Genomic DNA, 12,488 nt, shown 5'->3' with positions numbered 1-12,488 from the left:
GAGAGAACTCCTGGGATTAGGCAGCCCCAGAGGTCCAGAGGATGAGATGGCTGGATGGTATCACTGACTCGATGGACATGGGTTTGGGTGGACTCCGGGAGTTGGTGATGAACAGGGAGGCCTGGCGTGCTGCGGTTCATGGGGTTGCAAAGAGTCGGACATGACCGAGCAACTGAACTGAACTGAACTGAGAGGTCCTGGGCTTTTCAAGCTTGGAAGAGCCATCACCCAGCCTTCAAGGGGTTTATTTGTGATAAACAAGCCTGCATGACAGAGAATCAGAAGCCAGAGTGCTGGCCTGTTTCTAGGGTCTAAAGACCGAATCTTAGAGCTCTCTTGGAGGACCTGCGTGCCCTGGTTCCTGCCCACCTCCAGCTTCACCCGAGCTGTGTTCCCCTCACATTCACTCTGGTCTTTTGGCTTTCTTTCAATTCCTTGAACACACTGAGGTTACTGCTCCCAATTTGTTCCCCTCTCCCTGTAACCACACCCTTGGGTAGTGTCCCTTCTCCCCATTTGGGCTTAGCCACATGCCTTGTCTTTGTCAATGGCTTACAGCGGCATGAGAAGTACCTGAGCTTTGGAACTTGTTCCTTTTTGCTGCTTTTTAGATACCTTTAACTGCCTTGTGAAGGAAACCCAGGGCAGCTTGCTAGAGAATGACAGACCACAAAGTGAAGAACCAAAGAGCCCCAGCCAATGGCCAGCCAGTTCCTCACTGACTTGGCCACTGATACAGGTGCTCGAGTGAGCCCCAGCCCAAGCCAGCGATGCAACCTAATGTAGACTGTGGGAAGTGCCTTGCTGAATCCAGCCAAATTTCTGACCCACAAAATTGAGTTTAAAAAAGTTGTTTTAAGCCACTAAGTTTTGGATGACTTGTTATGCAGCTGAAGCTAACCAATACATACGGCACTCTGGCTCACTGCAGCATATATACTTAGCTCTTTCCTCATGGCTGGGTTACTCCTATTGCCCTCTTAACCTAGTTAATATCCGCTCATCCTCTGGACTGCAGTGTCATTATCAACACTTCTCTGGTTTTATCAGATTGGTTCAGTTATCCTAATCATAGGCCCCCATATAAGTGATTATATTAGATATCCCGAGTATAGGCCCTTGTGGCATCATGTACATCTCTTTTATACTGTTCATCACAATTGTAATCATGCTTTTAATTATAGGACTTGGCACACGATAGCCTCCAGTAAACACTGGTTGCATGAATAAAAGAAGGGATAAACCAGGTGCTTCCCACTGGATAAAAGAATTTGCTTGTATGGCTCCTTCACCAGGGGGTGGGCCCTTGGGAATCTGAATGAGGCCCCGGCAGCTGATGCCCTCCCAGCCTGTTTCTCACAGGGGATGGGGGGAGGGGGTGTTCAGCTGAGTTTTGTTCTAAGAGTCCACATCACCCCCCTGTAGTCAACAATTCTTTTTTTTTTTTCCCACTTCGCGCATAGACACTGATGTTCCTAGTTTTTTGTCTTTGCCATTTGTTACAATTTCCAAGGTTAACGCTTGTAGGGAGAAGGGCAGCGAACAAACACGTGTAGGGAATGTTTGCAGTTTCCCGAGCACCCTCCCGCCTCCCATCAGTTGCACCTCTCCAGCGGCTGTTTCCTGCTGATGCAGAGGCACCCTTTTCCGCCAGGAAATGGTGGTCAGAGCGCCACGTGGGCAGGGCTGACCCGGCCCCACCTCAGCTGTGTGTAGCGCCTTGATGGCTTAGATCCTAAGGAGTAACTTCCTGGTCTTGTCCTGGTACTAAGGGCCCCTCTCATGCCGCTGCTTGGAGGGCTGTGTCCTGCCGATTCTTTTCATCGCAGGCTTCCTCTGTTTGTGTGTTCTCACCTGCTCGCCCTTGTTTCTTCGTATTAGCAGACACTCCAGCCTCCCAGCCCCACTTCCCTCTGGGGAGCTCACTGAGCGCCACTTCCCATCATTCCACAGGGTATTGTCCAGAACGAACCTGCCATTCCCTATTCATCCGCTTCTGGGGAAGAATTTCTCTCTGCTGGAATGCCTTTCATCACTGGGAAAGAAAAGATGTATGTGAAGCCCCTTCCCAGACCCATGGAGAAAACACATAGGCTCTGTCTCCCGAGTGCTGAAAAACAGGTTGGAATCAAGTCCTTAGAGGCAAGTAGGGTTTGAATGCACTAGGGGGTATAGCTGCAGCCATGGGCTGAGTGGTCACTAGGTGCGTTGTGTGTGTGTGTGCGCGTGCATGTGTGTGTGTGCAGCTGGGAGACTAGTGCCCAAACTGAGGATCTGACTGGCCTGGGGGCCTGCAGCCCGCCTGCCCAGGCCATACATGGGACAATTACCCAGGCTTCAAAGAGCCCTTAAAGCTTCACCCAAACCTCCCATCTCCCTCCCCTGCCTCTGTCTAATTGCACTTTTTGCTTCTGGGAGTTGTCATCTGCTGATGACTTATAATTACAATGTCTTCTTCATCTTGGGAACTATTATGGTAAAATGCATGATTCTAGGTTCCGGTTCCATCTTTGTCATTAGTCAATGTGTGACCTAGGGCGTATCACAATTTTTCCGAGCCTCCATGTTCTTATCTGTACAAAGGTAATGCTTATAATACCTGCCTCAGAGGGCTACTCTGAAGATTGCATAAGCTAATGCATTTAAGTGCTGGGCACTGTGCTTGGTGTATAGGGAATGCCTATTCAACGCTAGCCATTATCATCATCATCACCATGTCATTTTATCCACGGTTATTAACAGGGTGCCTGGGACATGCTCAGTGAATGTTCGTTGAATAGTAGATTTTTTGGTGAGCTCTTCTCACATGAATGCTAACAATGCACAAAGTTACTCCTGAACAAGATGGCACAGGAGTCAGTCCAGTCCCCTTATTCAGCCAAGGCCTAGAACCAAGGGCTAACTAGGGGGAGGCAAGTAGGGGACGGACAGAAATGCCCCCGAACGGCTGCGAAGCATGAAGACAAGCGGGCCTACCCACAGGATGGCACCTGCAGGTGTCCGGTGCCCTTAGGGGAGTAACCCTCAGGACTAGAAGTTGGCCGAGATGACCGACTGTCTTTTGGCCACATGTCCAAAATTATATAAATTCCTGGGAAATGCCTTCCTGGGATGGGCCAGGTCAGCTGCTCAGCTGCTACGTCTAGGTCAGATGGACTTGGCCTTTCTGCCCCCTTTAAGCCACCTGCATCTGTGCTCTTTTCAGTTCACAAAGGACCACTTTTCACATGGGGACCTAGACCTAGCCTTCTTCCTCCCGAAGCCCCAGGGAAGCCCACTGTCTCCAGCAATGAAGGATGTTGAGTTTTCTGAGACCTGAATCTTAGAGCTTCCTGGAGGGGATCTGAGAACACCAGCTGAGCACACCCAAGCGGCGGGCGGTTTCCTCCTCTGGCGCAGTCCAGCATCCAGCCTCCAACAACAATGCTTTCTGCCGCGTTGCTTCCTGTGTTCTTCCTTCCTTGGTAACACCTCAGCCTTTAGCAATGTCACTCTGGCCTTCAGCTGGCTTTGGGAAGCTGGAAGTGGCTTTGGAACAACAACCTTTGCACAGAGGGGAACAGGAGGCATTTAAAACCATCCAGGAAGAGTAGAAAATTAGCAGTTTAGGTGACAGGAGACTCACCTTGAGAACTTGCTCCACTTGCTCAACTTGCATTTTGCTGGACAAGCCGGAAGTCTACCCTGAGCCTCAGTTCTCAGTTGTAGCCTGGGGACTGCACTGGAAAAGAATGTGTCTTGTGCAACAACCGGATGTAGTGGGCCCCCTAAGTCCATCTAGTCAAGTTAAACTTATTGGCCAAATACTGCTCCTGACTTAAAAAAAAAATGTGTTTATTTTCATGATTACTGAGAAAGGTGAGTTAAAGATTCCATACTGGGATTGTGGGTAGATTGATTTCTCTATTTCCCCATGCCGTTCTGTCTTTTCTTTTTTTTTTTTTTTTTTGCTTTGTGATTTTGAGATTGTGTTTTTAGGTGCTACAAATCTAAAATTATCATAATTTCTGGTGATTTTCACCTTTTCTCATCGTGAAGTGTTCCTGTTTACCATGGTAATGCTTCTGCCTTAAGTCCATTTTATCTAATGCCAATATAGCGACACTAGCCTTCTATGGGTAGAATGTGTGTAATTTATTATTCCATCTTTTAGTTCACAGCCATGCCTTGTAATTACTGATATATTTGACCCAGGGATTGAACCTGAGTCTCTCACGTCTCCTACATTGGCGGGTGGGTTTTTTACCACCTATGAAGCCCATTTGAATTTACAGCTACCATCTTATTTTGTACTTCCTATTTGTCTCACCCATTATTTTTAACCTTACTTTTGATTATGCTTTTGTCTATGACATCTTTTTTCCTCCACTGATTAGAGATTTACATATCTGTTTTTATTCCTTTAGTGGTAATATTAGAAATGACAAATTCCTTCTTCAGTTTATCCAAGTCTAAAATTAGTCAATATCTTTACCCGTCTTTTAAAAAATACACGTAATACTTTAGTTAGTTCAGTCACTCAGTTGTGTCCGACCCTGCGACCCCATGAATCGCAGCACGCCAGGCCTCCCTGTCCATAACCAACTCCCGGAGTTCACTCAGACTCACATCCATCGAGTCAGTGATGCCATCCAGCCATCTCATCCTCTGTCGTCCCCTTCTCCTCCTGCCCCCAACCCCTCCCAGCATCAGAGTCTTTTCCAATGAGTCAACTCTTCACATGAGGTGGCCAAAGTACTGGAGTTTCAGCTTTAGCATCATTCCTTCCAAAGAAATCCCAGGGCTGATCTCCTTCAGAATGGACTGGTTGGATCTCCTTGCAGTCCAAGGGACTCTCAAGAGTCTTCTCCAGCACCACACTTCAAAAGCATCAATTCTTCGGCACTCAGCTTTCTTCACAGCCCAACTCTCACATCCATACATGACCACAGGAAAAACCATAGCCTTGACTAGACGAAACTTTGCTGGCAAAATAATGTCTCTGCTTTTGAATATGCTATCTAGGTTGGTCATAACTTTCCTTCCAAGGAGTAAGCGTCTTTTAATTTCATGGCTGCAGTCACCATCTGCAGTGATTTTGGAGCCCCCAAAAATAAAGTCTGACACTGTTTCCACTGTTTCTCCATCTATTTCCCACAAAGTGATGGGACCAGATGCCATGATGTTCGCTTTCTGAATGTTGAGCTTTAAGCCAACTTTTTCACTCTCCACTTTCACTTTCATCAAGAGGCTTTTGAGTTCCTCTTCACTTTCTGCCATAAGGGTGGTGTCATCTGCATACCTTAAAACACTTTAATTCTTTGTGCCTTCTTTTAAATTTCTCTGTGATTGTTGTGATGCATTTTTAAAGCATTATATGTGGTCTTTCATTGACTTTTTCTAAATGATCAAATTTATTAGGGTGCCATTTATATACAATAAGCTTCACTCATTTTAAATATATGGTTTGATCAGTTTTGACATGTGCATAGCTATGCATCACGACGATCAAGATATAGGAAAGCTCAGCCCCCAGATTCCCTCGTGCTCTCCCTCTTGCTGTCCGTCTCCTTCCCTAACCCCCAGAACCTGGCAACCGTTGAGCTGCTTTCTGTCACTATAGTCTTAACTTTTCCAGGATTTTGTATAAATGGAGTCATAAACATGCAGCCTTTTGTGTCTGGATTCTTTCCCTTGGTTGACGATTGATATTCATTCATGTTGAATGTATTGGTGGTCTGTTTCATCTTATTTTTGAGTGCTCGTCATTCCTTTGTGTGGATCCAGACTCCTGCCTGATGTCCCTTTCCTTCCACCTGAGGAACTTTTGATCGAATATAACATTTTTTTGGAGTGCAGGTCTATGGACAATGAATTCTTTCAGATTTTCTCTAAAAGTCTATTTTTGCCTTCGTTTTTGAAAGATACTTTTGTTGGCTTTAGAATTCTAATTTGATGGCTTACCTTTCAGCAATGTAAAGATTTTGATTCACCGTCTTCTGCCTCATATTGTTTCTGATGAAGAATTTGCTGTGATTCTTAATTTTTTTGTTTATGTATAATATCTCTTTTCTGTAGCTGTTTTTAAGATTTTTCTCTTTATTACTTGTTTTCAGCAACTTTGATTATAATGTGCTTCGGTAGGTTTTTCTTTATCATTATTCTGCTTGGGGTTCGTTACGCTTCTTGTATGTGTGGATTTATAGTTTTCGTCAGATCTGGGAAACATCAACTGTTTTTTTCCTTCAAATATTTTTTTCTGTCCCCCTCAACTTTCCTGAGATTCTGACTACCCATATATAAGGCATCTTAACATCATCCCACAGATGACTGATGCTTTACTTTTTTCCTAGCCTTTTATCCTCTCCATGCCTAGTTTGAATAATTCCTAATCTGATGTTCTCAAGTTGTCTAATTGTTTCTTTTGCAATGTCTAATCTGCTATAGTCCAATTCAGCACATTTTCCATTTCATATTTGTATTTTTCCTTTCTATATGGCCCTTGTGTCTTTTATGTTATATATTCCATTTTTACCTTCATCGTATTCACATTCTCCTTTATATCTCTGAAAATTTTTATAAGACTTATGTTTCAAAGTCATGCGTGTGTGCTAAGTGGCTTCAGTTTTGTGTGACCCTACGGAATATAGCCTGCCAGGCTCCTCTGTCCATGGAATTCTCCAGGCAAGAATACTTGAGTGGGTTTCAGAGTTCTTGATGACTAATTCTATTATTGTTGGGTGTGTTTTTATTGATTGATTGATTTTCCTCTTGGTTATGAGTCATATTTATCTGCTTTTTTTTGCATCGCCCTGCGATTTTAATTGGATGCTGAATGTGTTGATCAAAGGCCAGGCCAAGAACAGAACTGACATTTATAATTTCAACAGGGACCATTTAATATAATTAATGATTAGCAAGTAAAATATGATTAATTACTCAAAGGGTTGTAAAGGAGAACTCTTACGAAATATGAGAATAACACATGCAGGAAGTCCCACCTCCTCTGGGGTGGAGGGAGAGTAAGCCAGGAAGGAATTAAGAACTTGAAGAGGCATCCCACACACCTCCTGCCTAGATCCAGATCTTGGGGAAGATGTGGCTGCTGCAGGAACTCACCGCCTGCCAGAGGAGAAGAAACGTTCCAGTGGGTGTGGGCCAGAGCGTTCCATCACGTCAGTCCACCACATGACTGAACAACTCAACAGAGAGTGCAGGAGTGGGATGGGTGTGGATCGTGAGAGTCTAAAGGGTCTGCCTGTTGAGTGGCCGATAAGGCAGGGCACTGGTGGGTCAACACAGGTCTGTAAGAAGTGGTTTCCTGCTTTCTGTTGGTTCTCAGTCGTGATACGGAGTTTCCTTGTGTATTTGTTTACTTGTGGACTGTGGTTGACTCAATTTTCCTTGAATTTCTATTTATGGAAATTCGTGAGGCCTGGGATTGCAGAGGGTTCTTCCGAAGAGTATTTTTTATTTTTGGCCTCTGCCAGGCCCTTGGAGGGCACTTCTTGGCAGCAACCACTGTAAATTAAGTTGTTGGTTTGTGGAGTTTGGGGACCACCCAGGTGGTGTGAATTCAACTTGGTTGGTTACAAACTTGTGTCAGGGATGACTGATGGCTCCAAATTCTCAGTAGTTACTTTTTCCATTTTCTACTTGGGGCTTCGTTTTAAGACATTCCATTTTTCTTGCACTCCCTGTGACGGAGGGCGTTGTTGATATTACCCCTTTGTCCTTAACCCGAGACTGCTTCCCCTTGAAGTCTCAGCTGTTTGGGGAGAGTCACTCCTATCAGACTCCTCACCCTGGGCACATTCTGGGCTTTGTCACCTTTTCCCTTACCCCTAGGATGCCAGGAAAACCAAGCTCTGTTTCTCAGGGTTCAGTAAATACCCCTGGTAAACACAGCTGCTACTCTCCTTGCCTTCCTGGCTCTTGCCTCCATTCCACGCTTTTTTTGGCCTTGTACATGATTTACTTTCTTGCCAGTTTACCTTACATTTAAGAATGCTTTTTCTTCTTTCCCCAGATATTTTATTTGCCATGAAGAATCAACTAGCAATGCAAGAGACCCAGGTTCAATCCCTGGGTCAGGAAGATCCCCTGGAGAAGGGCATGGCAACTCACTCCAATATTCTTGCCTGGAGAATCCCATGGACAGAGGAGCCTGGTGGGCTAAAGTCTGTGGGGTCCCAAAGAGTCAGACACGACTGAGCAACTAAACTTTAGTTGTTTTCAATAGGAGAGTCATCCCAGGTATTTGGTATTTTGTATTACCAGGGTTAAGAGCAGTATTTCTCTGGAGTATCTACAACTTCATAGGTTCTACACTAGTATTTGGCAAGTATATGAACGAAAAAGGGGATGAAGAAAGACATATGTGCATGAATTTGCTGTGTGAACTGTCAGTCAACCTTGAAACACTATGAGGTCAGGGATCTGGTCTGATGAGTTCACCACTGCCCCTAAACTGGCTATAGTGATCCATGCTAGGGTTCAACTGATGTTAACTGATTTTAACTCAGAGTGGCCTAGAGGCCATGGGAAATCTGTCCTCGATAGAGATGCTTGCCGTGTGCAGAGAGCAACTTTCCAAATCTGTGGGCCTTCGAGGACGATTGGTTTTCATATGGTGGGGATGGATTCCAGTGACCCTTCTCTGCTCTTCTCCTGGTTCGCCTGAGCATTTGGCTACAGATCTCGTCTCACAGTGTTGGAGTCTTGTCTTTTGTTTCGGTGCTGTGATCCAAGCCCGTGCAGCTCCAGGGGTGGTCCATGTCCCAGCAGCACCTCCATCACCTGGGTACTTGTTAGAAATACAGAATCTTGCCCGTGCTCCCCTTCAACTACTGATTCAGAATCTTCACTTTTAATAAGATCCCCAGTCTATTCATGTGTGCACAAAGGTTTGCAAAACACTGCTCTAATTCAGAGAATTCCAGTGTGTGTGTGTGTGTGTGCGTGCAGCGAATGAATTACAGGGGTGCAGTGAGGAACTGATTCTTACAGCCTTTAGGTGGCCATGTAGGATGACCAGCTAACTCCTTTCTGTTTGGCTGGGACTTTCCCAGTTTTAGCACTGGAAGAATCACATCCCTGGAAACTTCTTGTGTATGTGCTAAGTTGCTTCAGTCGTGTATGACTCTTCGAGACCCAATGGACTTTAGCCCACCAGGCTCCTCTGTCCATGGGATTTCCTAGGCAAGAATACTGGAGTGGGTTACCATGCCCTCCTCCAGGGGATCTTCCTGATCCAGGGATCAAACCCACGTCTCTTACATCTCATGTATTGGCAGATGGGTACTCTACCACTAGGGCCATCTGGGAAGCCCAGAAACCTCTTAATCACAAGAACTGGAATGGTTGGTCCCCTTACCAGACAGGGCCCAGGCATCCCTGTGGTTCCTGTAGATTTCATGAGGAGGAGCTACATCTGGTACCACGTGGGCTGGGCCTCGCTCCAGGAGGTGACTTGTCACCTGTGTCAGCAGCTAGCTGCCAAGCCCTGTGCTCCCAGTGTGAACAAGGGACCCTGGACTTGCAAGAGGAATTCCCATTCTTGGTGTCCTAGAAGCATGGTGCCCAGTCCAGCGTGGGTCAAGTCATGAAGGTGAAAAGGAAGCTGGGTGGGTTATCCAAGGTGGATCAGCTCTGGAGAAGGCTCCAAATCCCTGTCTTTACATCGGGTAGAAGCTGAAGCCTTAATCTTTTCAGGTGATGTGTCTTTTTAGTGGCATCCACGTTAGCTGCAGGGAGAAAGCTCTAACAATACACACACACTCCGCAAATTAGAACTTCATCATTATTTTGAAATCCTTGATATGAAATGTTTGATTGTATTCACCATCCATTCACATTATCACAAGAAATTTCAACATTACATTTGTCAAAGAAAGAGGAGAAAGAGCTGTTAGGTTCTTTTAATATAATTTCAAGTGTTATACATTTTTGAATGGATATAAAATGGTCTTACATTTTTTATCATGTACTCAGTGAACAAAAGTTTCCTGCCAACAGTGACTTTCAAAAATTTCAAGAGCTCCTCATTAAAAAGCCCCCATCAAAAATTGTGTATGGCCATTTCACATGTAAAGCCTGATGTTAAAAAAAGTATGTTCATGGAAGAAATCTCAAGTTTCTCATTAAATTGCTTGAAAAGATGTCATTGGGAAGTTTTTTTTTTTTTTTTTTTTCCACATAGTCAATGGGGATTCCCTTGTGGCTCAGACGGTATAGTCTGCCTGCAATGTGGGAGAACTGAGTTCAATCCCTGGGTCAGGAAGATCCCCTGAATAAGGAAATGGCAACCCACTCCAGTATTCTTGCCTGAAAAATCCCATGGACAGAGGAGCCTGATGGGCTACAGTCCATAGGGTCACATGACTGAGCGACTTTGCAGTCAATATTTAATAGTTTCCCTATTACTCTGTAGGGCTCCCCTGTTAGCTCAGTTGGTGAAGAATCCACCTGCAATGCAGGAGACCCTGGTTCAATTCCTGGGTCAGGAAGATCCGCTGGAGAAGGGATAGGCTACCCACTCCCGTATTCTTGGGCTTCCCTTGTGGCTCAGCTGGTAAAGAATCCTCTTGCAATGAGGGGGACCTGGATTCTATGCCTGGGCTGGGAAGATCCCCTGGAGAAGGGAAAGGCTACCCACTCCAGTATTCTGGCCTGGAGAATTCCATGGACTGTATAGTCCATAGGGTCTCAAAGAGTTGGACACGACTGAGCGACTTTCACTTCACTTTCATTACCTTGTACTTATTTTTTTCTACCAAAATTATATAATGTACACAAAATGTAATACAGTTTTCACCCAGTTCCTAGTTACCTTGAGTGTACCCCCAACACAGTGTGCAAATTTGATCATTTTATCTGTGTGCCAAGGTGTGATGTTCCTGGGGAAATCTGGCTGTAACTCTCTGTGCTCCCCACTTTTATGAACTGACTGGGGCCCCACACACACTGAGGGAAAGAACACGGTGAGTCCCCACACCCTCCAAAAGTCTCCCTTCCACTTCCCCTCCCTGCTCCTTGGAGGTGCTCCTTTCCCTTCTTTAGTAAAAAATCCCAGCCTCAAATGGTTGCTATGGTAACACTCAGGCTGGAGGAGCTGCGCTGACTTGTAGAAGGGCTTCCATGGCTCAGCTGCCCCTGAGTTATGATGGCAAATAGGAGGGATCAGGTCACTCTTGGAGGCAGAGGACCTCTTCACTCAGAGATGCAGGAGACACAGCCTTGCCTGGAGTCCCCTGGACACCTGCCTTCCACACTTTACAGAAGGTCTCTGGGTCTCTCTAAAGGTTGATTCTTTATAAAGCCACACTCTGAACACAGTTGGTTTCAACCTTTCTCTTAGGGTCCCAGGGGTATATTTTGCCTCATCTTTACACTACCAGCTTGAACCTGACTTTCTCTTCCAGGGCTTTGATGTAGACTCAACTGGTACAAGTAGTGTGGACCATGTGACCGGGCTTTGGAGTCAGAAAGATGTGGAATCAAGTCTTGGCTCAGTTGCTTACTGGCTCTAGGATCTTGGGCAAGTCATATAGCCACACTGACCCTCAGTCTTGAGAAGGGGGCAACAGAAGATGAGATGGTTGGATGGCATCACTGACTCAATGGACATGAGTTTGAGCAAACTCCAGGAGATAGTGAAGGGCAGGAGAGCCTGGTGTGCTGAGGTCATGGGGTTGCAAAGAGTCAGACACAACTTAGCGACTGAACAGCAACCACTTGCATACACAGGGTGGAATTATTAAAGGTCCATCTCATAAGGCTGCCATATGTGAGCTCATACTTTGTCAAGCTCTCAGCCCAGATCCTGGCACACAGTAGGTGCTCAATTAAAGAGGATTCATGTTATCATTATTATTATTTTCCTCTCACCTCCTTGAATTGCTGCTTTCTTTTCTTCCTTCTTTTATTCCCAACAAATCCTGCCAGGCACCTGGAGTTCAGGTGACTGTGACCTCTTTAGCTGTTTGTGTAAGCCCGTCTCTCAAAGAAAACAGTCTCCCCAGGGAGAAAAATGCCCCAAACTTTGTGCATGTAAATCAACAATTCTGCACAAAGTGAGAGTAATTAATAAATGAAACCACTAGGAAGGACCCAAGAGAACTTATTATAGAAAATAACAGTAAAACTGTTATCTAATGTTCAGAATCTCAGACCAAGAGTTGTATTCTCCTTTGGGTTTTGAAGCTGTGTTCCGTTGACCAGCGATGTTTGATGACCAATTCTCTGGCCACTCTCGTTTTATGTTGAGGCTGGAGGGGAATTTAGTCTGTCTGCTTTGAAGTGTCTCACTTTTTGCAGCAGACTAAAAATTAATAATTGACTGATAACAAATTGCATTGATATTATTGTTTTTGTTGCTTTTTAAGCAAGTTTTAATGTAGCAAGCAGTGTTTCAGTTGGGCTCTCTCTGGAATGAGGCGCTGAGACAAGTTTAGTGCACATGGTGTTTACTGGGAAGGGTCAGAGGGATGAGCATCCAGGAAGAGAAG

Source organism: Bubalus kerabau, chromosome 15, assembly GCF_029407905.1.
Source record: "Bubalus kerabau isolate K-KA32 ecotype Philippines breed swamp buffalo chromosome 15, PCC_UOA_SB_1v2, whole genome shotgun sequence".
Taxonomy (NCBI): domain Eukaryota; kingdom Metazoa; phylum Chordata; class Mammalia; order Artiodactyla; family Bovidae; genus Bubalus; species Bubalus kerabau.
This window is presented reverse-complemented; position numbering follows the sequence as displayed.